Below are 15,289 nucleotides of genomic sequence, written 5' to 3'. Positions count from 1 at the left end.
GGGGGGAAAAATGACAGTCTCAGACTAATTATTAATCTCAACTCAACAGGCACTGTGAAAATGATGAGGGCTCCGTGGCCCCATTTCATGAGGTCTTCCTCTCCTGTAGCCAGACGGCAAACAGTGCTGAAAACCAGACCTGACATTTAATACTAAGAGTAGCAAAGCTACGAAGGAGCATGTATGATGGCGTCCTGTGGGGTCTCAGCGCTGCCTTCCAAAATACCACAGGTCCAGTGCACAAGAGGCTGCCATATGCTACAGCGGCCCCCAGGTATGCGGATACCTGGGATGAGAACCATGGACAGAAAGAGGATTAACCATTCTTAGCCGAACTGCTAGAGACCCACTTGAATAATTTGTTATTTCTGTCCTTACAAGTTTAAGATTTAGGGGATTAGAAGTCTGGGTTTCTGTGATGGGAACTTCAACCATCTTAGTCAGTAAAGGTTACACTGAGCTCGAAGCTCTGACCACCACCTGGTTATTTAGGACTTCTCACACCAGTGGACAAGCAAGCAACAGGGTTACTATAATTGCAGGAGTTCTTGATCCTGATTACCTTTAGGGGCTGGGGTTGATGCTACCCAGTAGAAGTAGGAGATAGCATGTTTGCAAGTCAGTCGTCTCTTGGAAACTTCAGGTGCAGTGCTGATTGTAATTGAGAAATTGCAGTAAGCACAGTCCCATAAGGGTTCAGGCACTTTGGGTGCAAAGGTTTGAGTAACCCGACCACCTGACTGGGAAAGCAATAGTGACTGACTGAGAACAAGGGGAATCTGGAATGGGTGGTGGAGAGAGGAGACAATGAATGCCAGTTATAGCCTAAGGACCAAATACAACATGTTCTACCTGCCAACTACATAGAAGATATGCATATATAAAGGCATCCATGTACACATGTACATATACAAATCCCTCATCTACAGCTGCTATGACTAACACTGAGTATTATGATTACAGGTGATGTTAAATTTTCTATATTTGATTTTTTATTTTGTTTTTAACTGAAATATGTAAATTGTACATATTGATGGGGTACAGTGTGCTATTTTAATATATGTAGAATTGGGCCTGGTGGCTTGCATTTATAATCCGTGACTCAGGAGGCAGCAGAGAGAGGACCACTGGAGGCCAAGAGTTAGAAAACAAACTCAGTAACATAGCAAGGTCCCATCTCTGAAAATATATAGTCTATATACGTACAGTCTCACTCAGAAAACTGAGGCAGAAATATTACTTGAGCCTAGGAGTTCAAGGCTGCAGTAATCATGGTATTTTAAAAAATCTTTCAGAGGTGGGATCTCACTCTGTTGCCCAGGCTGGAATGCACTGCATTCCCACCTCTGAAATATTTTTTTGAATACATATATACATTGTGTAACGATCAAATGGGAGTATTTAGCACACTCATCACCTTATATATTCAGCATTTCTTTGTGTTAAGAACATTCAAAATCCTCCCTCCTAGCTATTTTGAAATACACAACACAATATCATTAATCATAGTCACCCTACTGTGCAATAGAGTAGAATTTATCACTGCTATCAAACTGTAATTTTGTACTGTTCACCACTGTCTCCCTACCCATCCCCTATACCCTCTCCAGCCTTTGGAAACATTATTCTACTCTCTACTTCTATGAGATCGACTCCTTTAGATTCTGCATAGGAATGAGATTATGTGACCTCACAGGGGTGTCTGCTTTATTTCACTTAATGTACTGTCTTCTAGGTTCATTCGTGTTGTCACAAAAAACAGAATTTCATTTTTATGGCTGAAGAGTATTCCATTGTATAAATGACATTGGTCTGGCAAGGATTTTTTGGATAATATCCCCAAAGCACAGACAACAAAAGCTAAAATAGACAAATGGAATGACATCAAATTGAAAAGCTTCTACACAGCAAAGGAAATAATTAACAGACTAGGAGTGAAGGAATGACCTACAGAATGAGAGAAAATATTTGCAAACTATGCATACGACAAGAGGTCGATATCCAAAAATATAAGGAACTCAAAAAGCTCAATAGCAAAAACCTACATAATCTAACTTATTAATAAAAAAAAAGGCAAAGGACCTGAATAGACGTTTCTCAAAAGAGGACACACAAATGGCAACAGGTATATGAGAAAATGTTCAACATGAGTCATCATCAGGGAAATACAGATCAAAACCACATTGAGAGTCACTCATCTCAGAACAGAATGGCTATTATCAAGAAGACAGAAAGTAACAAATGCTGGCATAGGTGAAACCCTTAGACACAGTTTACAGGAACATATAGTACAGCTATTATAGAGAACACCATGGAGGTTCCTCAGAAGAAAAGCTAAACATAGAACTAACATATAATCCCGCAATCCTACTACCTGGTATGTAGCTATAGAAAATGAAATCAGTATGTCACAGAAGTTTCTGCACACCCCATCTTTGCTGCAGTGCTATTCACAATGACCAAGATACAGAATCAACCTAAATGTCTAGCAATGGATAAAGAAAATGTGGTATGTATTTTAAGAGGATGAGAGAAATCAGAGAGAGAGAGACACCTCAGTACTATCACTGGGCTCATAGAGGTAGTTGGGCTCACAGAGGAGAAGCATTTTCTCTGGCCTTGGGATAGGGAATTGAAGGTCAGGAGGTCAGGAAAAGCTTCCTAGAAGAAGTGATTTCTAAGTTAAATCTGAATGGCTGTTAAGACCTTGTTCTCTCAGTAATCCTCTCTCACATTTTAAGAATTAAATTACATATTTATCATTGGTTTGTGTATTCATTCATTCATTTTATCAACAGCATCTACCATGCCCTATACAAACTTTGCAAGTATAGCTATGTATAAACTAGACTCCACCACTACTGGCCAGGTGCTTATCTCTTCATACTGAGCTCTAACCACTTAGTACTCTGTCCTCTCTGCTTTGAACAGAAGTGGAATAGCTTTGCACAATTATTAAGGAAATGCTTGATGGAGGAATCAGATTTGAAAGTCTTCCTCCTTCTCATACAGGAGCTCAGCAACAGCCCCTGTAAGAAAGAGAGGAAGTAGAGGAGACATTGCTGGGAGAAACATAAAGATATTTTTAAAAGGTACTGATTATGAAATAGAAAACTTGAGTTCTAATCCTGACTCTGTGGTCCTTCTCAGTCACATGTCCTTAGGCTAGTCACATAACTTCTCTGAGCTTAATTTTTTAATTGGTAAAGTAGTTTCCTATTTGCTCTGCCTATCCCAAATGCTCTTGTGATGATCAAGTAAAATGTATATAAAGACAAACTGTAAATGATGAGAAATTTTAGATAAGGTATTAGTTATTCTAATTCTAGTCTTAGGCTGTATGTGTACTCTTCTCCTGAAGTTTCCACGCTTGTGGGAAATAACAAGCCTTCTATGTAACAGTAGAATCATTGATTTGTTAGCTGGAAACTGACCAGACCATCTCTGTTACTATTTCTGATTCTGGGCCCCTTCTAAACAGGGCTTGCCAATAAAACACGTGAGCCTTTTGCTCTCCACTAGAATTTGGTGAGAAGCATTCACTTTTAGAGGGATGACTGGAATTCCAATAATAATGTTTCTGCAGATTGTATTTATGATAATTGATAATTGACCTGGGAGTGACACTGATCTTTCCAAGTTGCTGATACCAAAAGGGAGTGATTTTGTTTGCATGACGGAGCCTATGACAAAGAGACTTGAATTTCTTGTCCTTAGAGCCTGGCAGGTTTCCATTATCCAGAAAAAGTGTGTGTTTGGACTATTTTTTGTTTGTTTCTGACAAAGAAAAAAATATCATGTGTGTCTAGGGGCAGGGACACTTGGAGGATAAGAGTGAGGGTTGGGAAGTTTTTTGCTTGTTTTCCTCTTAGCACATGGAATATGGGGAGCAGAAACAGCCCTGAGCAGTGAGCTCCAGGGTCCCACAGGCACCCAGGACCCCTCCACCAAAACCATTCTGCTCCCAACACCCTTGCACTCTGGGCCTGCTAGATTTCTCAAATGCCTTTGGGCTCATTCTCCCTGTGTCTTGATGAGTAATACCTGCTTTTCTTCTATTCTTACTAAGCTCCTTATCAGACTGCCACCTCGCTGCACCTTGGCTTTCTCCCCTAAATACATTTTGTGTGAATGTTTTAATGGTTTTTTAATTTTCACATTCAGAGGAGCCTCTGCTTAGTCTGCTCCCTCCCCAGGCCAGTAAGGGCAAAGTGAAGGCCACTGCAGCAAAGCTGAGTCCCTTACCCACCTGGCACCCTGCTCCTAGAGCTCAGGATGGCTTCACCTACAGAAACCCAAGATTGCTATTGCCCACTGCCCGATCCTCACCATACCTGTTGTACAATGCAATGACTCAGCACAGAATCCAAGCAGCTCCTCAGGAAGGAGCCCACCCACAACCCACCTAGCGTTCCTGCCGGTGAGTGCAGCAGCCCAGTGCTCTATCTTCCCCCCATAGTTACCTTCCATCTTAGTGCGTGGATCACCCAGACACCGTCTGCTTCCCTGTGAGTGGCCTACATAGCTTCTCAGTGATGTCACAGTGTGTACCTAGAAGAGCTATGGTGGGCAGGGATCTACTTGCATTTGCACTGGTTTCCTTGAGAGCAGTGTGCTCACAGGCTGTGTCTCATCTGCCACCTTCCTCTGTACATTTTGAATCAATTTCTTTTGTAAACCTAAAACCACTCTTTTCCAACTGGTAAATTTCCCTTTAGCCCACAGGCGACAAGCTTCTCTTGAGGTCTCCTGATGGTGGCATCAGAAAACACTCTTCTAGGGTGGTGGCCTGACCCCAGGGCAACTTCTGCCAGTGGTTGTGTAGAAAATTTTCCAGGGGCATAGAGGCATGCTGGGGATTTGCTTAGCACTTGATGGCAGTGTGTCCCAAAACCAGGGGCAGGAGGCGGTGGTGGCAGCACTTACTCAGGGTTCAAGCCACTTTCTGGGCTGCTCTGGGTATCACTTGGCACTAGATCCACCCTGTATGAAGCCCCAGATACTTGCTTGGTGGGAGCCTTCTCCTGGGCTCCATGCCTCTTGGGGTTGATTTCTAGCAAATTCTTGCTCCTTCTTGTTCTGCTCTGGCAACTTCTTCCTGTGGAACCTCCAAATAGGTTCTAGCACTTTTCCCTGAGATACACACCTGAACTTTATTTTTTTTTCACCTAGAACTTTTCCTGATTTCTAAGGTGATTTGGCAACCAATGTCTCTAGCTAGTCATTTTGCTCCCAAACCTCCAGTTTCAACAAATTTTTAAACACTTATATCATGTATCTTCTCAGTCCACAGTGAAATAAAAGTAGAAATCAATAACAAGAGGGACATTGGAAACTATACAAATACATTGGAATTAAACAATATGCTTCTTAATGATGACTGGGTCAAAAGAAGAAAGCAGGGAAGAAACCAGAAAATTTCTTGAAACAAATGAAAGTCAAAACCTAACATACTAAAACCTATGGGCCAATATCTCTGATGATTATAAATGCAAAATTTATCTATAAAATACTAGCGAACTGAATCCAACAGTACATATGATAAAAGCAGTGATAAAAGAGGGAAGTTTACAACAATAAAAGTCTACATCGATAAAATAGAAAATTTTCAAATTAGTACTCTAAAGATGCACATCAACTAGAAAAGCAAGAACAAACCAACACTAAAATTAGCAGAAGGAAAAAATATAATAAAGATCAGAGCAGAACCTAAATGAAATAGAAACTTCAAAGAATCAACTAAACAGTAGTTGGTTTTCTTGAAAATATAAATAAAATTGATAAACCTCTGGATAGACTAACAAAGAAAAGAGAGGACCAAAATCAAAATAAAATGAGAAATGAAAAAGACATTACAACTGATACCACAGAAGTGCAAAAGATGATCAGAGATTACTCTGAATTACTATACACTAACAAATTGGAAAACGTTGAGGAAATAGATAAATTTCTGATACATGCAACTTACTGAGATTGAATTACAAAGGAATAGAAAATATGAGCAGAACAATAAGTAACAAGATTGAATCAGTAATAAAAAGTCTCCCAACAAGGAAAATTCCAGGACCAGATGGCTTGACTACCAATTTCTACCAAACTTACAAAAAAGAACTAACACTAATTTGCTCAAAGTATTCCAGAAAAATTTAAGAAATGATCCGGCTCAGCGCCTGTGGCTCGAGTGGCTAAGGCGCCAGCCACATACCCCTAAGGTGGTGGGTTCGAATCCAGCCCAGACCCGCCAAACAACAATGATGGCTGCAACCAAAAAATAGCCTGGCATTGTGGAGGGCACCTGTGGTCCCAGCTACTTGGAAGGTGGAGGCAGGAGACTCGCTTGAGCCCAGGAGTTGGAGTTTGCTGTGAGCTGTGATGCCACAACACTCTACCCAGGGGGACAGCTTGAGGCTCTGTCTCAAAAAAAAAAAAAAGAAAAGAAATTTCCCTCACTTTTTCTATGAGTGAGCATTATTCTGATACCAAAACTAAACAAGGTCACACCACAAAAAGAAAACTACAGGCCAATATCTCTGATGAACATAAATGCAAAATTTCTCGACAAAATACCAGCAAACTGAATCTAACAGTACATCAAAAATACAATACACTATAATCAAGTGCGATTGTCTCAGGAATACAAGGATATTTCAACATATGCCAATCAATATATGTGATACAACAGAATGAAGAACAAAAATTGTATGGTCATCTCAAGAGAAACAGGAAAAGCGTTTGATAAAATTCAACATTCAGTCATAATAAACTCTCAATAAACTAGGCATAGAAGAAACATACCTTGTTGGTGCAACGCAATTCAAAATAAATAACACCTACTCAGCCCATTATGCATTGAACTAAGGCGCCCAGGGTGGCCAACACCCCAAGCCCTCCACATGGAGAAACAAGGGTGCAGCCTCTCCTAACAATCCTCACAGACTTTTATTGTAATCTCAGGCATAAGAAAACACAGTACAATGGCAAGCTTCAAAGAGAGTAAAGGTTAAAAAACAAAGAGTTTTCTTTAACTGAAGGATTTAACCCTTAACACATTCTGTTTACCCCACTTCTGTCTTGTCTTTTTCTTATCACTGCTAACATATATGACTTAGGACTGTGACAGTATACTATGTCTAGTGAGTATTTTTCAGTGATCATGGTTGGCAGTGATGCTTGGTTTTTTCCCAGATCACTCTGTCCCTAGTGCCTAGCACTATTAGCTCTATGTTCTATCCTATAATAACCTCAACAAAATAAAGCCCGATGTATGACAAATCCATAGCTAACATCATAATGAATGGAGAAATGCTAAAAACCTTCTTCCTAAGACTTAAAGCAAGACAAGGATGCCCACTTTGACTATTCCTATTCAACATAGTATTAGAAGTCCTAGCCAGAGCCATCAGGCAAGAGAAAGAAATAAAAACCATTCAAACTGGGCAGCACCTGTGGCTCAAAGGAGTTGGGCGCCAGCCCCATATGCCAGAGGTAGTGGGTTCAAGCTCAGGCCCAACCAAAAACTGCAAAAAAAATCCAAACTGTAAAAGGAGAAATTAAAGTGTTCCTCTTTGCAAACACATGGACATATTTATAAAAACCTACAGACTCACCACAAACCTTTTAGATCTGATAAATAAATTCAGTAAAGTACCAAGGTACAAAATCAACATAAAAAAATCAATATTATTTTTATGCCCCAATGATGAACTAGCTGAGAATGATATCAAGAAAGCAATTCAATTTACAAAAGCTAAAAAAAAAAAAAAAAAAAAAAAAAAACCCTAGGAACAAATTTAATCAAGGAGGGGAAAGACTTTTGCCAGTATAAATACAAGGCAGTGATAAAAGAAATTAAAGAAGACACAAACAGAAAATATCCTATGTTCATGGATTAAATAACTGATATTGTTAAAATAACTATACTATCTAAAGCAATCTATAAGTTGACTGCAATCCCTATAAAATAATATTGTCATTTTTAAACAATTCTAAAATTGGCATAGAACCCAAAAAAGAGCCTGAATAGTGAAAGTAGTCCTGAGAAAAAGGAAGAAAGCCAGAGGGATTACATTACCTGACTTCAAAATATACTATAAGGCTATTGTAACCAAAACAGCATGGTATTAGTATAAAAATAGACAAATAGACCAATGAAATAGACTAGAGAATCCAGAAAAAAATCCACATATCTACAGCCAACTGATTTTTGATGAAGGCAACCAAAATCATACATTGGGGAGAGAAGACTCTCTTCAATAAATGATGCTGGGAAAACTGGACATCTATACACAGAAGAATGAAACTAGACCCCTATCTCCCTTCATATCCAAAATCAACCCAAGAGGGATTAAAAACTTAAATATGAGACTAAAAACTATAAAACTACTAGAAGAAAACATAGGGGAAACTCTTTAGGGTATTGATCCAGGAAGTAATTTTATGGCTAAGATCTTAGAAGCACAGGCAACAAACCCAAAAATAGACAAATGAAAGTATATTAAATCAAAAAGCTTCTGCATAGGAACAAAAGTAGTCAACAGAGTGAAGAGACAATCTGTTGAATAAAAGAAAATGATGCAAATTTATTCATCCAACAAGGGACTAATATTCAGAATATACAAGGAACTCCAACAACCAAACAGTAAGGAAAAAAGAAAGAAGGAAAGAAATTCTATTAAAATGTGAGCAAAGGGCATAAATAGATATTTCTCAAAAGAATACATACAAATAGAAACAGGTATATGAAAAAAATGTTCAACATCACTAGTCATCAGGGAAACACAGATCAAAACAACAATGAGATATTACCTCAACACAGTTAAAATTGCTATTATCAAAAAGACAAAAATAACAGTTGATGGTGAGGATATGGAGAAAAAGGGACTCTCTTACACTATTGGTGGGAATCTAAATTAGTGTAATCACTGTGGAAAACAGTATGGAGATTTCCCAAAAGTCTAAAAATAGAACTATCATACAGTCCAGCAATCCTGCTACTGGGTATTTATCCAAAAGGAGAAAAAAACAGTGTTTCAAAGGAATACCCACATGTGCATGTGTGTTGCAGCACTATTCACATTAGCAAAGATTCAGAATCAACCTAAGTGTTTGTCAGTGGATGAGCGGATACAAAAAATATGGTCTATATACACAGGAGAATACTATTTGGCCACAAGAAAGCATGAAATGTTGTCATTTGCAGCAACAGGGATAAATTGGAAGTCATTATGCCACGTGAAATAAGCAGCACACAGGTAGAAACAAGGGGTTACCTTTAGTAGCAGATGTCAGGAGGAGAAAAGGCAATTGGTAAGTGAAGCTCTTGCAACTCCTTTGGGGCAGAGTGGCTCCCTTGTAGCTATTTTATATATTATAATTCTACCTAAGATAATTGCAGAATGATTCTAGTTTTTGAGAGAAAAAGTTGAAATTATTTGAACCAATATCAATTATTAATTGGGTGTGCATAAGAATGGATCATTTGAAAATCATGATCCACTCTCCATTCAATTCTAATCATAGGGCTGGAATGAGACCTAGGAGTCTGCATTTTAACTAGCCCACAGGTGAATCTGTTGAGGTTAACAAAATGTCTACATTTTGAGAAATATTAGGCTGTCTGGTTATAAATTAGCACATAATTCTCTAACAAGAGCATCAGATATCTTCAAAAAAGAGTTAATTTCCAGAAACAAATTAATTTGGCTTATACTAATAAGTCCTGGGGCATTTTTAGGAGCAAAAATGGACTGATGCTATGTTATGAAAGATAATAACAACTTTCAGAACTTGGGAAAACATTGTCATAGGAAAATCCTATATAAACAACGATATTTCTACAAAGCTAAGTCAAATGAATAAATAAATATACATGTGTGCCAAGATCTGGACTTGGCTCTAGTGAGAACTCAGCTGGATTCAGTTATAATTATGAAACTAGGAAAAAAGAATATGCCAAAAATATTTGTGTGATTTGTAAAACTTCCATTTTGCCCAAAGAATAGGGCAAATATTGCAATTTGGGGGGTTGATGTTCTTTGTAATTTTTATGGCTTTCCCCCAATTATAAAATAGTATATGTTAATTAAAGATAATTTGGAAATTATAGGAAAAGTTTTTATAAAAAGAAAATTACCCTAATCTCACAAAGCAATAATTATAGCTACAAACATGTTGTTGTATATTCTTCCTAGATTATGTACCTATATTTAAAAATAAAATTCTGGATACATGTTGCTTTTATACTTAATTTTTCAAAGTGTCAAGTTACAAAACAATGTGGTAAAAATATATACTCTGAAAAAAAATTTAGAATAGCATAACATACATGGGGAAAAGAATCAAAAATCAAATCAAATCATAATATACTTATAAAATGTATGATTTTATGTATATATTATACTTTATATTATATTTTAATAATCACCTCATATAACATAATACTTGTTGCAAAAAGCAAACTTAAAGCTAAGATTTGAGAGCGATACTTAGCTTATTCTTTTAAATTTCAAATAAAAACAAAATTAGAAATTACTGAATTTTGGGGTTGGAGTCATGATTTCTCTTTACCATCAGAAAAATAGGATTCTTCACTTGATAGTAAGCCCTTTATGGAAAATTATCAGGATTGAACAATTAGGCAGAGTCAGTGGAAGTCATGAAAAGGAAAAGAAAACGTTGAACACTGGCAGCTCTGTGCTCTCTCTGAAAATGCAAAGCATGCCTCTCTTCATCTACAACATTATCTTCTTTGACTTTCTAGTTGCATCTGGGATGAAAGAGAACTATTTATAACACAAAGATTACTTGTACCATATTATCAAGTTAATATACAGCAAGGGCAACGGGTTTTCATTCTTACCCAACCAATAATTTGGAAGGGTATATTTAGCAGATATTGTTATAGGCTCTAAGAAGAAAGGGTGTCTGCTATTACATTAGACCTAATTGGGGGAAATAAGTTTATCTGTTATAAACACAGATAATAATTATGTTAGAGCAGAAATGTTTACAATCCTGATGTTTGAATAGTACTGCAGTTAACTAAGGAATTATGCTGAAGTGCAGTGTCTCATTTATCCTCATAGCTCTTTTATGCCAAGAGACAGATACAGTCTTCATGCCAGAGATAAAGGGATGTTGAATGTGACCATCATACCAGGCAGATCCCAAATAAAATAAAATATCTTTAAGTCCTTATTAAAATGTACACTTCAAAGGCCTTAGACAGAGAAATAACTGAAATTGGGAAGAAGTGAATGATATTTAGATGTATTATCTGCCTGTGTGTATTTCCCATCTATGGCAGTGGTTCTCAACCTTCCTAATGCCTCCTAATGCCACAACCTTTAATACAGTTCCTCATGTTGTGATGACCCCCAACCATAAAATTATTTTCATTGCTACTTCATAACTGTAATTTTACTACTGTTATGAACCATAATGTAAATCTGATATGCAGGATGTATTTTCATTGTTACAAAGGGGTTGCGAACCACTGATCTACGGTAACAAAATCCTGTAAGATAGGAGCAAGGCTGAGTGTGGAAAAATGGTGAGTATAACACATGGTCACAAAACTTGGGATCAGTGTGGTCTGTCAACTGGGCATAAGCTAGGGTTGACCCTTGGTTATGACCTATGCATGTGTTGCTGAAATTACGGATCATTGGTTGAGCTGCTGTTGATTTGGCTCCATTTCTTTTAGAGGGTGGCAAGCAGGTTGAGCTCATGACCACAGCAAGCCAGTGATTTGATCATCTAGTGAAGTTGCAAGAAAGGTAAAGACTACCCTCTGCATTTGCTGATTGTTCTTTTACTGCAGTTATCAAAGCCTGAGAAGAAGAGAGGAAAGTAAAGAATGAGTAAAGACACTGGTCTAGAAAGTTATTCTGGGGATTCAAAAAAATGGGCTAAATGGATTCAGTATCTGACAAACATGACAATGCAGCTTCCTTTCTTAAGCATTTGATGTAACCTTCAATCACTTGCACCCTAGTGAGTGAGAGTACTTATAAAAGTTGAAGTCAAGTTTCTAATGCCTGTTGTTACCTCAGGCTTGTTAGAAAATAACAAATTTGTGACATACAATAGAGACACATCTTTCAAGGGAGATAGTTTGTAAGCCATCAAGTCAAAATTGCCCTTAGGAACGCTCCATATGGTAACCTACTATAACATGTTTCAAAACCCTCAATATAGCCATTTTTTTCTCCCTATTGAATCACACTGCTTCCCTCCTCTGATTAAACACATATTAGCATCTGGGACACATTACATTTTTTCAAAAAAAAAAAAAAAGAGGTGAGGGTGTTTTCAAAGCCTTGAATCATACTCTGTGTGGGGAGGTATGTTCCTGACAGAAGGAACATAGAATTCTATTGAGCTACTCACATTTGCTTGGAGGCATGTACTTACTGAGTGAAATGACAATTAGAAGAGCTGGCTCGGCGCCTGTGGCTCAAGCGGCTAAGGCACCAGCTACGTACACCTAAGGTGATGGATTCGAATCCCCAGCCCGAGCCCGCCAAACAACAATAATGGCTGCAACCAAAAAATGGCCAGGCATTGTGGCGGGCGCCTGTAGTCCCAGCTACTTGGGAGGCTGAGGCAGGAGACTCACTTGAGCCCAGGAGTTGGGGGTTGCTGTGAGCGTGATGCCATGGCACTCTACCCAGGGGGATAGCTTGAGGCTCCGTCTCAAAAAAAAAAAAAAAAAAGACAATTAGAAGAGCTTGCTGTATTTCAGTTATTCATTCATTCTCTTTCTCATTCTCAAGATGACATGGACACAATCTTGATATCTGTTTCTCTGACCCGTCCTTTCCTCCACCTCCTTCTTTAGCAGAGAACAAATCTCAATTTGCAAACAAACATTCCACTGATATGAGGCCAGTGTAGCACTCATGGCAGACATCACCAATCAACCACAACACAATCTTCCTCCTATTAGACCCAGATTGAACCTCAAAGCCACAGCACAACATCCCAAGGCAGCTAATACCAGTTGACCAGTCCAACCTCCAGACATGCTACATGGTAATTTTTTTAAGCACTTAGGGTTCCTTACTACTTTTTAGCTTAATTATTCTATGTTACTAAAAAAGAAATAAATGAATTACACAAGATACTCCCTAGATCTTACTCTGAAAGTCTAAGATTTTATGAACCTTTACATTATAGTAGAGGTCTGCTAATCAACTCCATCCTGCCACCAATTTTTGTATGGCCTGGAAGCAATTGATAAAAATAAATTTTACAATTTAAGTCACTGGAAAAGTTCAAATAAGAATACTGTTTTATAACACACAAAATTATGCAAGGCACCACTGGCCAGGAGAGAGAGATGGGGTGGGGAGGAACAGGGGCTGCAGTGATGAAAAAAGAACTTGCCAGAACTAGCATACCAGAGATTCCACAGTAAGAAGTGGTAGAGCAAAACACAAGGGAATAGGATGTCTGCAGAAATCAACACCCAACTGTTTGGGGTCCAGAGAAGGGTAGGTGGAGCTCTTTTATTTCTCCCTCCCTCACATCTCTGGCAGTCAGTGGGCATCTGAGCTGCTGGGGAGTTCTTCTACCCTCCCAAGATGGAAGCTGCTGCCGCCAGTGAACTGGGAGCTTCTTGAGGATGAAGCACCAGGCTGCTGGTGCCCTCAGGGTCACTTTCTGTCACTGCAGACCAAGCTGGGATGGGAAGCTCCCAGCTTTTCCACCAGCTATGCACCTTTTCTCCTCAGGGTACTTCAGCCCCTCAGTTTTCACCTCACTTGTTCCCAAATACTTCCCAACTCTGGCTCAGACAATGGGAGCCACAAGGGGCCAGTGGGTCCTGGAGGATCTGTGTGAGCTTGGACATTCTGGGTGGGCTTCCTTTTGGAGAAGGGGACAGAGATGACCAAAGATCTAGCTTTCTCCTACTCAGTCCCTTTTCCTCCCATTCCCCTCCCACCTGTGCCTGCTGAGAGACAGTTGAGCCAGGGCTTGCAGGAACTGCTTTTCCTCTTCACTTTTCCTCTCCATTAGTGCATCCACCACAATGGGGCTTTCACAGAGAGTGCAACTCGCACCTCTCTAGACTCTTTTTCTCCCTTTTTGTCCCCCACCCACAGCTGCCTAAAGAGACAATTCACCCACCACACTGAAGCTTCCACAGAGAGTGGGGCTCAGGCATTTCCTCTGGGAGCCCTGGAGTGGACTGAGGGGTGTTTGGACTGTGAGCTCCCTGCCCACCTGCCATCCCTAGTGCCACTTGCTTGGTTATCCCATCAGTGGAACCCAACCTGGGGCAGAGGAACATTAAACCTGCTTGGGCAACCCATGGACAAACTTGGACCAGCCTGATTCTTCCTGGCAAGGTTGGGGATTGATTTTGGGGGACTCAGAATGGACCCACAGGCCATATCTTGTAACTCTAGGTCTCAGCCTATTGGTAGGGGTAGGAAGGAAAGAAGGGGAGATTTATAATTGGGTGAGACCACTGTGGCCCCTCCCAGTGGCTTTGTCTGTAAACTGGGAAAAGACCTTTGAACCTGCTAAAACAGATACTTTGCTGCCTTTGGTTGAGCCTGGGGGCAAACTCACCCAACCCAGCTCTACCCTGACACTCCTACACCCACCTCTTCTGTGGCAGAGAATAACATTCACCTTAAATAGCAGGGCCTCACCTACCACCTGAGGCAATCAAGTGCTTCTCCTGAGGGATGAGAGTGGGTCACAAGACCCCATCAATCAACATGGAAGCTTGCTTCTCTGGCAAGTGCCACCTTTTTACAGGGAGGTCAGTTTGCATGCCCTTTACAGCATTTACTGACTCAATCATGCAGGATGTAGTTGCAACTCACCCACAAGGACCATCCACTGTCTCAGAGACTGTGTATACCAATATCTAATCAAGACAAAAATCCAAAAATAAGAAGTAAAGCCACTCCAAATGAGAAGAAATCAGTGCAAGATGTCTGGATTCACAAAAAGTCAGAGTGAAAGGGCACCTTCAAAAGAAAACAATAACTGTAATGATGGAACCCATCAAAGCAACAATATTTAAATTAATGATAAAGAATTTTAAATATGGATTTTAATGAAGCTCCATGAAATACAAGAGGAAATAGAAACCCAACAGAAGAAATCACACAAATTTATTCAGCAAATGAATAAAGAAATTGAATTAGTTTTAAAAATCAAGCAGAGTGGCTCGGCGCCTGTGGCTCAACCGGCTAAGGCGCCAGCCACGTACACCTGAGGTGGTGGGTTCGAATCCCCAGCCCGGACCCGCCAAACAACAATGACGGCT

This window comes from Otolemur garnettii, unplaced genomic scaffold (assembly GCF_000181295.1).
Source record: "Otolemur garnettii isolate 467f Iridium unplaced genomic scaffold, OtoGar3 scaffold00003, whole genome shotgun sequence".
Taxonomy (NCBI): domain Eukaryota; kingdom Metazoa; phylum Chordata; class Mammalia; order Primates; family Galagidae; genus Otolemur; species Otolemur garnettii.
This window is presented reverse-complemented; position numbering follows the sequence as displayed.